Here is a 13,223-nt window from a genome sequence, read left to right on the forward strand (position 1 = left end):
CTCATCCTTCTAGGAGTGTGGCAACCAGAATTGACCAATATATTCCAAGTGTGGCCTAACTAAGGTTCTATATGGGCTGGTTTAGCATGGTGGGCTAAACAACTGGCTTGTAATGCAGAACAAGGCCAGAAGCGCGGGCTCAATTCCAGTTCTGGCCTCCCCAAACAAGTGCCGGAATGTGACTTTTCACAGTAACTTAATTGAAGCCTACTTGTGACAATAAGCGATTATTATTACAGCTACAGCATGACTTGCCAATCTTTATACTCAATGCCCCATCTGATGAAGGCAAGCATACCATATGCCTTCTTGACTACCTTCTCCACCTGTATTGCCACTTTCAGTGACCTGTGGACTTGTGCACTCAGATACTTCTGCCTATCAATACCCTTTAGTGTTCTGCCATTTACTGGGTATTTCCCACTGGTATTAGACCTTACAAAATGCATGACCACACATTTGTCTGGATTAAACTCAATCTGCCATCTCTCTGCCTAAGTCTCTAACCGATGTATGTCCTGCTGTATCCTCGTCGCTATCTGCAATTCCACCAACCTTTGTGTCGTCCGCAAACTTATTAATCAGACCAGTTACATTTTCCTCCAAATCATTGATAAAAACTACAAACAGCAAAGGTCCCAGCACTGATCCCTGCGGAACATCACTAGTCATAGCCCTCCATTCAGAAAAGCACCCATCCACTGCTACCCTCTGTCTTCTATGACTGAGACAGTTCTGTATCTATCTTGCCAGCTCACCTCTAATCCCATGTGATTTCACCTTCTGTACCAGTCTGCCATGAGGGCCTTGTCAAAGGCCTTATTGAAGTCCACGCCAACAACATCCGCTGCCCTACCTTCATCAATCATCTTTGTCACTTTCTCGAAAAACCCGATGATGCCAGTGAGACATGATCTCCCCTTCACAAAGCCATGCTGCCTTTCGCTAATATGTTCACTTGCTTCCAAATAGGCGTAAATCCTGTCTCGAAGAATCCTTTCCAATAATTTTCCTACCCCTGATGTAAGGCTCATTGACCCGTACTGTCCTGAATTACCCTTGCTCCCATTCTTAAACAAAGGAACAACATTAGCTATTCTCCAGTCCTTCGGGACCTCACCTGTAGCCAATGAGGATACAAAGAGTCTTGTCAATGCCCCAGTAATTTCCTCCCTTTGCCTCCCTCAGTATTCTAGGGTGGATCCCATCAGTCCTGGTCCTTATCCAACCTTAATGTTTTACAAGACGCCCAACACCTCCTTTTTGATCTCAATGTGACAAAACACTTCAACAACATATCTCTTTTTTTCTGCAATACTTAATTTAATCTTTATGATGAGAGTCTCACATGCTTGCTGGAGAATGGGGAGAAGATTCATGTCACCTTCATTGGGGATGGCCCGTTGTATTATGTGTCCATCGGACACTTAAGTTATCAACGTTGGGCCTTTCATGGGATTAAGGATCCATTGCACATCAGTACCACTGAAGCAGATACTAGTGACACACCCACCAGAGGCCCACGATCAACGGGGGACTCAGGCCTCAGATGAGTGAGGCTGGGAATGGGATCTGTTGGGTGGAGGAGTCATGGGGTAAGGGGAGCTAGGGGCAAGGGCTGGGTTCCTTGATAATGAGCGTACCTGATGGGCTTCCTTCCTGGAAAATCCCCTGCTTACCACTGGATGAATAGCGGAGGAGGTAGAATGAGGCCTTTAAGTGGGCATCAATTGTCCACTTAAGAGGTTCAAATGGCATCCAGGGAGAAAAGACGTCTATTTGCCTTCCTGCCACAGACTAATCGGGGCAGAGATAGTGGTGTCCCCATGCTGCACCCACTCAAGCAATGAAATACCTGTCTCCACATTCACGTCCGAGGGCGGGAGCATGTGTGCATTAAACTCCGCTCCATTTAGGCAGCACGGTGGCGCAGTGGGTTAGCCCTGTTGCTTCACGGCGCCGAGGTCCCAGGTTCAATCCCGGCTCAGGGTCACTGTCCGTGTGGAGGTTGCACATTCTCCCCGTGTTTGCGTGTGTTTCACCCCCACAACCCAAAGATGTGCAAGTAGGTGGATTGGCCATGCTAAATTGCCTCTAATTGGAAAAAATGAATTCGGCGCTGTAAATTTAGAAAAGAAAACTCTGCTCCATTCAATGCAACCTATCCTTGTTAATTAACCCTTTTAACTCTGATATCATTCTAACTTAAAAAAAAAAAGCTAAGAACAATATTGCAGAGATTAAAAATGTCTCTTCCATCTCTTGGATAGTCAGTGGATATCTGAAAACAAAATTGTAACTACAAGTGATTATCGCTTTACATTAAAAAAGAAATAATGTGGATTTGCATAACAAAAGTTAATACATACCTATCAGTGGGTGGATTGTTTGCTCAAAATAATTATTTGCATGGATATTAGTTTATTCTGTCGCATTATTTGTTCAATAAGTGGAACCGGATAAAGTTAATGCTTTGATCGCCATGGGATGTTTCTATTAAGAAACTACTAATGCGCTGTTTATTGGCCTTAATTTATTTTCAGCAGAATTAATGTGCCTGAACATAACTGAATTTGCAATATTTTTGATCTCAAGGCGAGGACTGCGAGACATTTACTTTTGCTGGGAATGAAACAGGAGAACTGACTGAGGGAAAAATGAACCAGCTTCCAATTTGGATTTCAGTGTATCTCGATGTTGTTTGATTCCAGCATTGACCTTTGTTCTCCTATGAACATGTTCTGCTTTTTTTTTATTCGTTCATAGGACGTGGACATCGCAAGCTGTGCCAGCATTTATTACCCATCCATAATTGCCCTTGAGGGGGCAGTTAAAAGTCAACCACATTGCTGTGGGTCACATGTCGGCCAGACCAAATAAGGACAGCAGATTTCCTTCCCTAAAGGACATTAGTGAACCAGATGGGTTTTTACAAACATTCACAATCCTTTCATGGTCATCGCTAGACCTTTAATTCCAGATTTTTATTGAATTCAAATTTCATTATCTGCAGTGGTGGGATTTGAATCTGGGACCCTAGATTTTCTGCTAAACTGCCTTCATGCTTCTGTGGTCTCCTTTTCTGAGGAAGGATGTTTTTGCTCTCGATGGAGTGCAGCGAAAGTTTACCAGACTGATTCCAATGGTGATGGGATGGTCATAAGAGGAGAGATTGACTACATCAGGACTGTTCTTGCTGGAGTTCAGAAGAATGAGCGGGAATCTCATAAAGACTGATAAAATTCAAACAGGGCTGGGCAGAGTAGATGTAGGGAAGATGTTCCCAATGGTGGATGTGTCCAGAACCAGGGGTCACAGTCTGAGGAATCAGGGTAAACCATTGCGGACAGAGATGAGGAGACATTTCTTCACCCAAAGAGTGGTGAGCCTGTAGAATTTATTACCACAGGAAGTAGTTGATGCTAAAACATTGAATATATTCAAGAGGCGGCTAGATATACCATTTGGGGAGAATGGGATCAAAGGCTATGGGGAGAAAGCAGGATGAGGCTATTGAGTTGATGATCAGCCATGATCGTGGTGAATGGCGGAGCAGGCTCGAAGGGCCAAAAGGCCTCCTCCTGCTCTTACCTTCGATGTGTCTATGTGTCTATCAGCACTTCTATTGGCCTCCACACTGTCATTAATGCTTCCTCTGACTCGTGCCCTACATATCTTTGTTACAATCTCTCCTGGCTCTCACCCATCATTGACTATCTCCTCTGCCCCAGCTGCTCCACCCCCTATTGTACAGTATGTAATCCATCACATTTCCCACTCTCTTTAGCTCTGAAGAAGAGACATACAGGCTTGAAGCGTTAACTCTGTTTCTCACTTTAGTGATGCTGCCAGAATGGTTGAGTTTATCCAGAATTTTCTGTTTTTATTGTAGATTTTTAGTATCTGTGGTGTGTTGCTTTTATTGACTCCAGCCAACTGAGCTTGAAATCAGACCAAATTGCTCTTATGTGAACATCAGTGGCAAAAATTAAAACATGGCTTCAAAATATCTATTCAATGATGAACATAAGTTAATGAACATAAAACTACACTTTGAAGACAAAGTATATGAGGGTTGGCTTATTGCTATATTTTAGGATGCTTGTGGCAAGTCAGACAGATTCTTATTTTTGCTGCCCCTTGGCAAGGATAGGCGGTGGCATAGTGATATTGTCACTAGACCGATAAACCAGAGACCTAGGGTAAAGCTCTGGGAACCCAGGTTCAAATCCCACTACTGCAGATGAAAATCTGGAATTAAAAGTCTAATGATGACCATGAAACCATTGTCAATTGTTGGGAAAACCCCATCTGGCTTACTAATACCCTTAAGGGAAGGAAATCTGCCATCCTTACCCAGTCTGGCCTACATGTGACTCCCGACCCACAGCAATGTGGTTGACTCTTAACTGCCCCCTCAAGGACAATTAGGGATGGGCAATAAATGCTGGCAAAGTCTGTGATGCCCACGTCCCGTGAACAAAAAAAAACTTTAAGTTAATAATCTCACATGATTCTCAATCAGTGGAAGTAGTCATTAGAAACACAAAAAGTATTTATTCAGTAGCCTTATGGTTATAGCTAGCTCCTAAAATGTTTCTTAGCCTGTGATTCTCTCACCATGGGAGGATTTCTGATTGGTCACAGAGGCCATGTGAGCCTTACTCTGCTCTCAAAGGGACAATCACCATATCCCTCCCCTTAAAGTCTTTGATAACCAATTTAACCAGTCATAAATATTAACTCAACATTCTGTACATGAGTTGTTGAGGGGGCTTTCTGTTCCTTGTAGAGTGGCATAATTCTATTGTCTAAGATGCTTCTCCAGGAGCGATGTTAACTAATTTGCCTGCCGCAGATGCATCTGTCCAGTCCTCATGGCGATGAAGGCCTGCCTTCACTTTGAGTATACCATCCATCTTGTTCTGTGACACTTCCACTATGCTAAATTAGATAAATTTAGAATCAATCTAGCAACTCAAGTCTGGGCATCCATGAGGAGCTGTGGGCCATCAGCAGCAGTAGAATTGTACTCAGCCACAATCTGTAACTTCATGGCCAGGAAAAGCATCCACTCTACCATTATCACCAAGCCAGGGGATCAACTCTGGTTCAATGAAGAATGCAGGACGGCATGCCAGGACCAGTACCAGGCATACCGAAAATAAGGGGCGCAATTCTCTCCCCCCCCCCCCCCCATGCCGGGTGGGAGAATCGCTGGGGACCGGGCGTGTCCCGCCACGCCGTCCCGACACCCACACGCAATTCTCCCACCCCCCCCCCACATAATTGGCGCGGCGAGATTTACGACTGGCCGCTCGGAGAATCGCCGTTTGCCGTTTATAATGGGCAAGCGGCAATTCTCCGGCCCGGATGGACTGAGCGGCCTGCCCAATACAAAGAACAAAGAACAAAGGAAAATATAGCACAGGAACAGGCCCTTCGGCCCTCCCAGCCTGCGCCGATCCAGATCCTTAATCTAAACCTGTCTCCTATTTTCCAAGGTCTACTTCCCTCTGTTCCCGCCCATTCGTATACCTGTCTAGATGCTTCTTAAATGATGCTATTGTGCCCGCCTCTACCACCTCCGCTGGTAAAGCGTTCCAGGCACCCACCACCCTCTGCGTAAAAAACTTTCTACGCACATCTCCCTTAAACTTTCCCCCTCTGACTTTGAAATCGTGACCCCTTGTAACTGACACCCCCACTCTTGGGAAAAGCTTGTTGCTATCCACCCTGTCCATACCTCTCATAATTTTGTAGACCTCAATCAGGCCCCCCCTCAACCTCCGTCTTTCCAACTAAAACAATCCTAATCTACTCAAACTTTCTTCATAGCTAGCACCTTCCATACCAGGCAACATCCTGGTGAACCTCCTCTGCACCCTCTCCAAGGCATCCACATCCTTCTGGTAATGTGGCGATCAGAACTGCACGCAGTATTCCAAATGTGGCCGAACCAAAGTCCTATACAACTGTAACATGACCTGCCAACTCTTGTACTCAATACCCCGTCCGATGAAGGCAAGCATGCTGTATGCCTTCTTGACCACTCTATCAACCTGCGTTGCCACCTTCAGGGTACAATGGACCTGAACTCCCAGATCTCTCTGCACATCAATTTTCCCCAAGACCCTTCCATTGACCATATAGTCCACTCTTGAATTTGATCTTCCAAAATGCATCACCTCGCATTTTCCTGGATTGAACTCCATCTGCCATTTCTCTGCCCAACTCTCCAATCTATCTATATTTTGCTGTATTCTCTGACAGTCCTCCTCGCTATCTGCAACTCCACCAATCTTAGTATCATCTGCAAACTTGCTAATCAGACCACCTATACCTTCCTCCAGGTCATTTATGTAGATCACAAACAACAGTGGTCCGAGCACCGATCCCTGTGGAACACCACTAGTCACCCTTCTCCATTTTGAGACACTCTCTTCCACCACTACTCTCTGTCTCCTGTTGCCCAGCCAGTTCTTTATCCATCTAGCTGGTACACCCTGAACCCCATACGACTTCACTTTTTCCATCAACCTGCCATGGGAAACCTTATCAAACGCCTTACTAAAGTCCATGTATATGACATCTACAGCACTTCCCTCATCAATTAACTTTGTCACTTCCTCAAAGAATTCTGTTAGGTTTGTAAGACATGACCTTCCCTGCACAAACCCATGCTGCCTATCACTGATAAGTCTATTTTCTTCCAGATGTGATTAGATCCTATCCCTCAGTATCTTCTCCAACAGTTTGCCTACCACTGACGTCAAGCTCACAAGTCTATAATTCCCTGAATTATCCCTGCTACCCTTCTTAAACAAAGGGACAACATTAGCAATTCTCCAGTCCTCCGGGACCTCACCCGTGCTCAAGGATGCTGCAAAGATATCTGTTAAGGCCCCAGCTATTTCGACCCTCGCTTCCCTCAGTAACCTGGGATAGATCCCATCCGGTCCTGGGGACCTGTCCACCTTAATGTCTTTTAGAATACCCACAACTTCCCCCTTCTGTATGACGACTTGACCGAGAGTATTTAAACATCCATCCGTAGCCTCAACACCTGTCTTGTCCCTCTCCTTTGTGAATACCGATGCAAAGTACTCATTAAGAATCTCACCCATTTCCTCTGAGTCCACGCATAAATTTCCTCTTTTGTCTTTAAGTGGGCCAATCCTTTCTCTAGTTACCCTCTTGCTCCTTACATACGAATAAAATGCTTTGGGATTTTCCTTAACCCTGTTAGCCAAAGATATTTCATGACCCCTTTTAGCCCTCTTTATTGCGCGTTTGAGATTCATCCTACTTTCCCGATATTCCTTCACAGCTTCATCAGTTTTGAGTTGCCTCGATCCTATGTATGCTTCCTTTTTCATCTTAGCTAGTCTCACAATTTCCCCGTCATCCATGGTTCCCTAATCTTGCCATTTTTATCTTTCATTTTCACAGGAACATGTCTGTCCTGCACTCTAATCAACCTTTCCTTAAAAGACTTCCACATTTCAAATGTGGATTTACCCTGAAACAGCTGCTCCCAATCCACATTCCCTAGCTCCTGCCGAATTTTGTTATACTCTGCCTTTTCCCAATTTAGCACTCTTCCTTTCGGACCCCTCCTGTCCTTGTCCATGAGTATTCAAAAACTTACGGAATTGTGATCGCTATTCCCAAAGTAATCACCGACTGAAACATCAATCACCTGGCCGGGATCATTCCCCAATACCAGGTCCAGTATGGCCCCTTCCCGAGTTGGACTATTTACATACTGCTCTCAAAAACTCTCCTGGATGCTCCTTACAAACTCTGCTCTATCTACGCCTCCAACACTACACGAATCCCATTCAATGTTGGGGAAGTTAAAATCTCCCATCACAACCACCCTATTGCTCTGACATTTTTCTCTGACCTGTCTGCATATTTGTACCTCTACTTCATGCTCGCTTTTGGGAGGCCTGTAGTAAAGTCCCAACAATGTTACTGCACCCTTCCTATTTCTCAGCTCCACCCATATTGCCTCAGTGGTGAATCCTCCATCGTGCCCTCCTTAATCACAGCTGTGATATCATCTCTGACGAGTAATGCAACTCCTCCCCCCCTCTACCTCCCTCTCTATCCCATCTGAAGCATCTATACCCTGGGATATTCAGTTGCCAGTCCTGCCCTTCCCTCAACCAAGTCTCAGTAATACCAATAGCATCATATTCCCAGGTACTGATCCAAGCCCTAAGTTCATCTGCCTTACCTGCTACACTTCTCGCATTAAAACAAATGCACCTCAGACCACCTGTCCCTTTGCGTTCATCATCTCTTCCCTGTCTACTCTTCCCCTTAGTCACATTGAGTTTATTTTCTCGTACCTTACTGGTTTTAGTTGCTGCTTCTTTACTGACCTCTAACTTCCTAATCCGGTTCCCATCCCCCTGCCACATTAGTTTAAATACAATGTGATCTCGCCAGCGGCGTCCACACCTGGTCGCTGCCGGCGGGAACAGCGTGGGAACGCTGCGGGGGGGGGGGGGGGGGGGGGGGGGTAGGATCCAGCACCGGGGGGGGGGGGGGCGCTCAAAAGGGGTCTGGCCCGCGATCGGTGCCCACCGATTGGCGGGCCGGCCTCTCTGAAGGAGGACCTCCTTTCCTCCACCGCGCCGCAAGATCACTCCGACATTTCTTGCGGGGCGCCCGCGGGGAGGACGGCAACCGCGCATGCCGCGTAATTTACACGGCGCCAAGGCCCGGCGTGCGTAAATGACGCGGTGCCGCTCCTAGCCCCCTGGGGGTGGGAGAATAGGGGGCGAGGATTGGCCTCCGATGCCGGAGTGAAACACTCTGGTTTTCACTCCGGCGTTGGGACCTAGTCTCCCGATGGGAGAATCTCGCCCAAGGTGTCAACCTGGTGAATCTACAACACAGGACTTACTTGCATGCCAAGCAGCAAGTGATAAACAGAACTAAGTGATCCCACAACCAATGGATCAGATCTAAGCTCTGCAGCCATGCCACATCCAGTTGTGAATGGCGTAGACAAATAAAAAAAATCACTTGAGGAGAAAGTTCCCCAGCCTCAATGATGAAGGAACCCAGCACACCAGTGCAAACGACAAGTTTGGATCATTCACAATAATCTCCAGCCAGATGTGCTGAGTTGATGATCCAATTTGGTCTCCTCCAGAGGTCACCAGCATCATTGATATCAATCTTCAGCCAATTCGATTCACCCCACTTAATATCAAGAAATGGCTGAAGGCATTTGATATTGCAAAGACTGTGTGCTCCTGAACCTGTCAAGCCCTGAGCCAAGCTGTTCCAGTACATCTGCACAGTCCAGGGGAACTAAACTAAAAGCAGGAGAAATTCAACCCAGCCAATTATCTCCCTGTCAACATTCTCACAATCATCAGTAAAGTTGTGGAGCGGTCATTAACAGTGCTATCAAGGGCACTTACTCAGGAAAATCCTGCTCACTGATGCTCATTTTGGGTTACGGCAGGTCACTCAGCTCCTGACCTCATTGTAGTCTTGTTTCAATCATGGACCAGTAACATTCGCGCCACACAAGTGCCAGGGAATGACCATCTCCAATAAGAGAAAACCAAACCATGGCCCCTTGACATTGAATTGTATTAATACCACTGAATCCCTGACCATCAATATCCAGGGGGTTACCATTGGCCATAAACTGAACTGAACTCACCATATAAACCTGGCTACAAGAGCAGGTCAGAGGCTAGGAATCCTGTGGCAAATAACTCACCTCCTGACTTCACCACCTACAAGTCTGGAGTGTAATGAAACACTGTCCATTTGCCTGGATGAGTGCAGCTCCAACAACACACAAGAAGCTTGACACCACCCAGGACAAAGCAGCCCGCTTGCTTGGCACCCCTTCCACAAACATTCATTCCCTCCACTACTGAACCAGAGTGGAAGCAACGTGTACCATCTACAAGATGCACTGGAAACACTCATCAAACACCTTAGGCAGCACCTTCCAAACTTATGGCTGCTGCCACACATAACTCCTGGTAAGCATCTTCACCTCAGAGGTGCCAAGATGAGTGCTGTGTAACTCAGTTAGAAGCAGCTCTTTGCCTGGTACAGGAATAACCACTCTTACTCCCCAGAGTATGATGCCATCCAGACAATTCAATTCATTTTTGTGGGTAAGAATGGTTTAATTTCCTCGGAAACTGGCTCATTTACCCATCCTCATTTACCCATTTTGTCTCTCACTTTGGACAGAAGAGGCTCTCGATTGGTCCAGTTCCTGATCTGCTTTTCTGAGACTTGTTATGTGTCTAAAAAATGTCATATCATGATGATATTGTGTGGTACTGGAGTAAATGTGATTTTTTTTGCAAGGGTGGATGGTGAGAGCATCCACATTCGCTATGTGTGATCTAGGCCAGTGCTTCAAAGTATTTTCATCGGCGGACTCTGTCGAAAAGTTTGGTAAACAAAGTATCCATAGTAGTTTACCACCCCCAAAAACAATTTGTGTTCATTTGTCCTTGTGGGGGCAGGTGCCTCCTTTATGGCTTTGACCTTGCCTTCCATGGGCTGTCATCCTTGTACATCTGCACGGTGCTCCCGGTAGGTCACCTCAATAGCTTGAAAGATGCACTAACCTTTCTTGAGTTGAACTCCAGCGTCTTTAAATTGCTTCAGCATCTCCTCTAAGTTCTCTAGATGTTCGGCCTTTGTCGATCAGGTTATAAGGGCATCATCAAGATATACTATAACCCATGATAGCCCCTGGAGAAGATTCTCCATTGTTGTTTGAAATTTTGCCCATGCCAAAGACCCAAAAGGCAAGCATGTACTCGAATAGGCCTTTGTGTGTGTTTGTCGTGACATACCCCGGGAAGTGTCTTTTAATTTGAGTTGCTGGTATCCGTGACTCATGTCCAACTTTACGTAAGGTTGACCTCCTGCCAGCTTTGCATACAGATCTTCACTTCTTGAGATTAGATGTTAATCCAGTTTTGCAGCCTTTTTATAATCGCTGCAAATGTGAATGGTCTTGTCCGGTTTCAATACAGGGACAACAGATGCTGCCCATTCTGAGAACTGAACTGGTTGGATAATGTCTGGTCCTTCCAACCTGTTTAACTCAGTATCCATTTTCTTTCGTAAAACCTATGGTACTGGCCTTTCCCTAAAGAATCAGAGTGTGACCTCCGGATCCACATAAATCGTAGCTTGTAGATCTTTAATTTTGCCTAATTCATCACAGAAGGTGCTCTCTTATTTTCTTATCAGTTCGTGCAGTCCCCCTACCAACCTTTTGTGAAATCCCAGCCCAATTCAATTTGATTTCTTTAAGATAATCACGGACGGGAATGCTTGGTCGTTCTCCCTTCACATTTATGACTAGGAGCTGGGTAGACTGTTGTCCATAGCTTACAGGTACCATGGTGGTGCTTATATTTTTAACACTTCTGTATAAATCATCAACTCGGCAGAAGTGCTCTTCAAGTTCAATACTTGGACTCCCTCTCTTAAATACTGAAATGTATGTTCACCCATCACAGTGGCTGATGCCCCTGTATCCACTTTCATTTTAACAGGCTTCCCATTTACTCTAAACATTACAATAATAGGGTCCATCATGCCTGCTTTGAGATTAAACAGAGAGTGGATACCAAAATCACAGGTGATAGGTTCTTCCACCTTGTATACTTCTAACATCTTGGTTGATCAGCGATCTTGACTAAACTCTGCACTGCTTTATCAAATGTCCTATTTTGTAATAATAAAAACACTTAGCCTCTTAAACCAATATGATTCAGCAGTGTAGTAACCTTCACATCAGTAACATGTCAGTATGCAGGTACAGCATGTAATAAAAAGGCAAATTGAATTTTAGCATTTATTGCAAAAGGACTGGAGTATAACAGTGGAGAAGTGTTGTTGCAATTGTAGAGGGTGTTGGTGAGACCACATCTGGAGTATTGTGTCCAGTTTTTGTCTCCTTATTTGAGGAAGGAGGCAGTACAGAAAGGTTCACCAGATTGATTCCGCGGATGAAAAGGTTGATGTATGATCAGAGGTTAAACAGTTTGGGTTTATTCTCGCTGGAGTTTCGAGGAATGAGAAGGGATCTGATCAAGGTATATAAATACTAAGAGGGATTAATAAAGTAAATATAAGCCAAATGTTCCCCCTTGTGGGGCAGTCTAGAATGAGACGTCACAGATATAGGTTGAGAGGCGGTCGATTTAAAACTGAGATGAGGAGGAACTGAGATGATGGGGAAGTCTACAAAATTATGAGAGGTATGGACAGGGTGGATAGCAACAAGCTTGTTCCAAGATTGGGGGTGTCAATTACAAGGGGTCACGATTTCAAGGTGAGAGGGGGACAGTTTAAGGGAGATGTGCGTGGAAAGTTTTTTACGCAGAGGGTGGTGGGTGCCTGGAACGCTTTGCCAGCGGAGGTGGTAGAGGCGGGCACGATAGCATCATTTAAGATGCATCTAGATAGATATATGAACGGGCGGGGAACAGAGAGAAGTAGACCTTGGAAAATAGGAGACAAGTTTAGATAAAGGAGCCAATGGCTCTGCCCATGGCTCCTCCCACTAACCGGAAGTATAAAGCTTGGCAGTCGTGAGCCTGCCTACCAGTTCATCTTGTCGCAGGCAGGCTCTGTTGAAAGACTATTAAAACCATTGTTCACTTCCACCCATGTGTCGTGTGAATTGATGGTCACATCACAGCCATATTCTGATTGAATGGCAGAGCAGGCTCGAAGGGCTGAATGCCAACTTCCTCTCCGAATTTCTATGTTTCTAACATTTCACTTTGAACATTACTGACTGATTGCCTATTCTGTATTTCCTTATGTTTTTGGTGGATGAAATAATTTCCTACTTCGCAGCTGCTTTGGTGGTTTTGGCTCCATGGCTGGCTGTAGATTCCTTCCCTAACTGGCGAACGGCACTATTTTGCATGCTCTGCAGCTCTTGTTTTCAGTGTTTTCCATAACCAGCACTATCTCCATTGCTCATTTATAATGTATGTGGACCTCTGAAAGCTGTGTGCATTGAATAGCTTTGTGCTCACTCCACAGACCAACCAATCTCATAACATGTTGTTAGCTCCAAAATCACAACACTTCGATTAGTGCTTCAAGTCAGCAATGTTTTTTTAAATTCATTTAAAGGATGTGGGACCCACTGGTTGGGAAGAATTTGTTGCCCATCCTTCACTTCCATTCAT

The sequence above is a fragment of the Scyliorhinus canicula genome, chromosome 8 (assembly GCF_902713615.1).
Source record: "Scyliorhinus canicula chromosome 8, sScyCan1.1, whole genome shotgun sequence".
In the NCBI taxonomy this organism is placed as follows: Eukaryota; Metazoa; Chordata; class Chondrichthyes; order Carcharhiniformes; family Scyliorhinidae; genus Scyliorhinus; species Scyliorhinus canicula.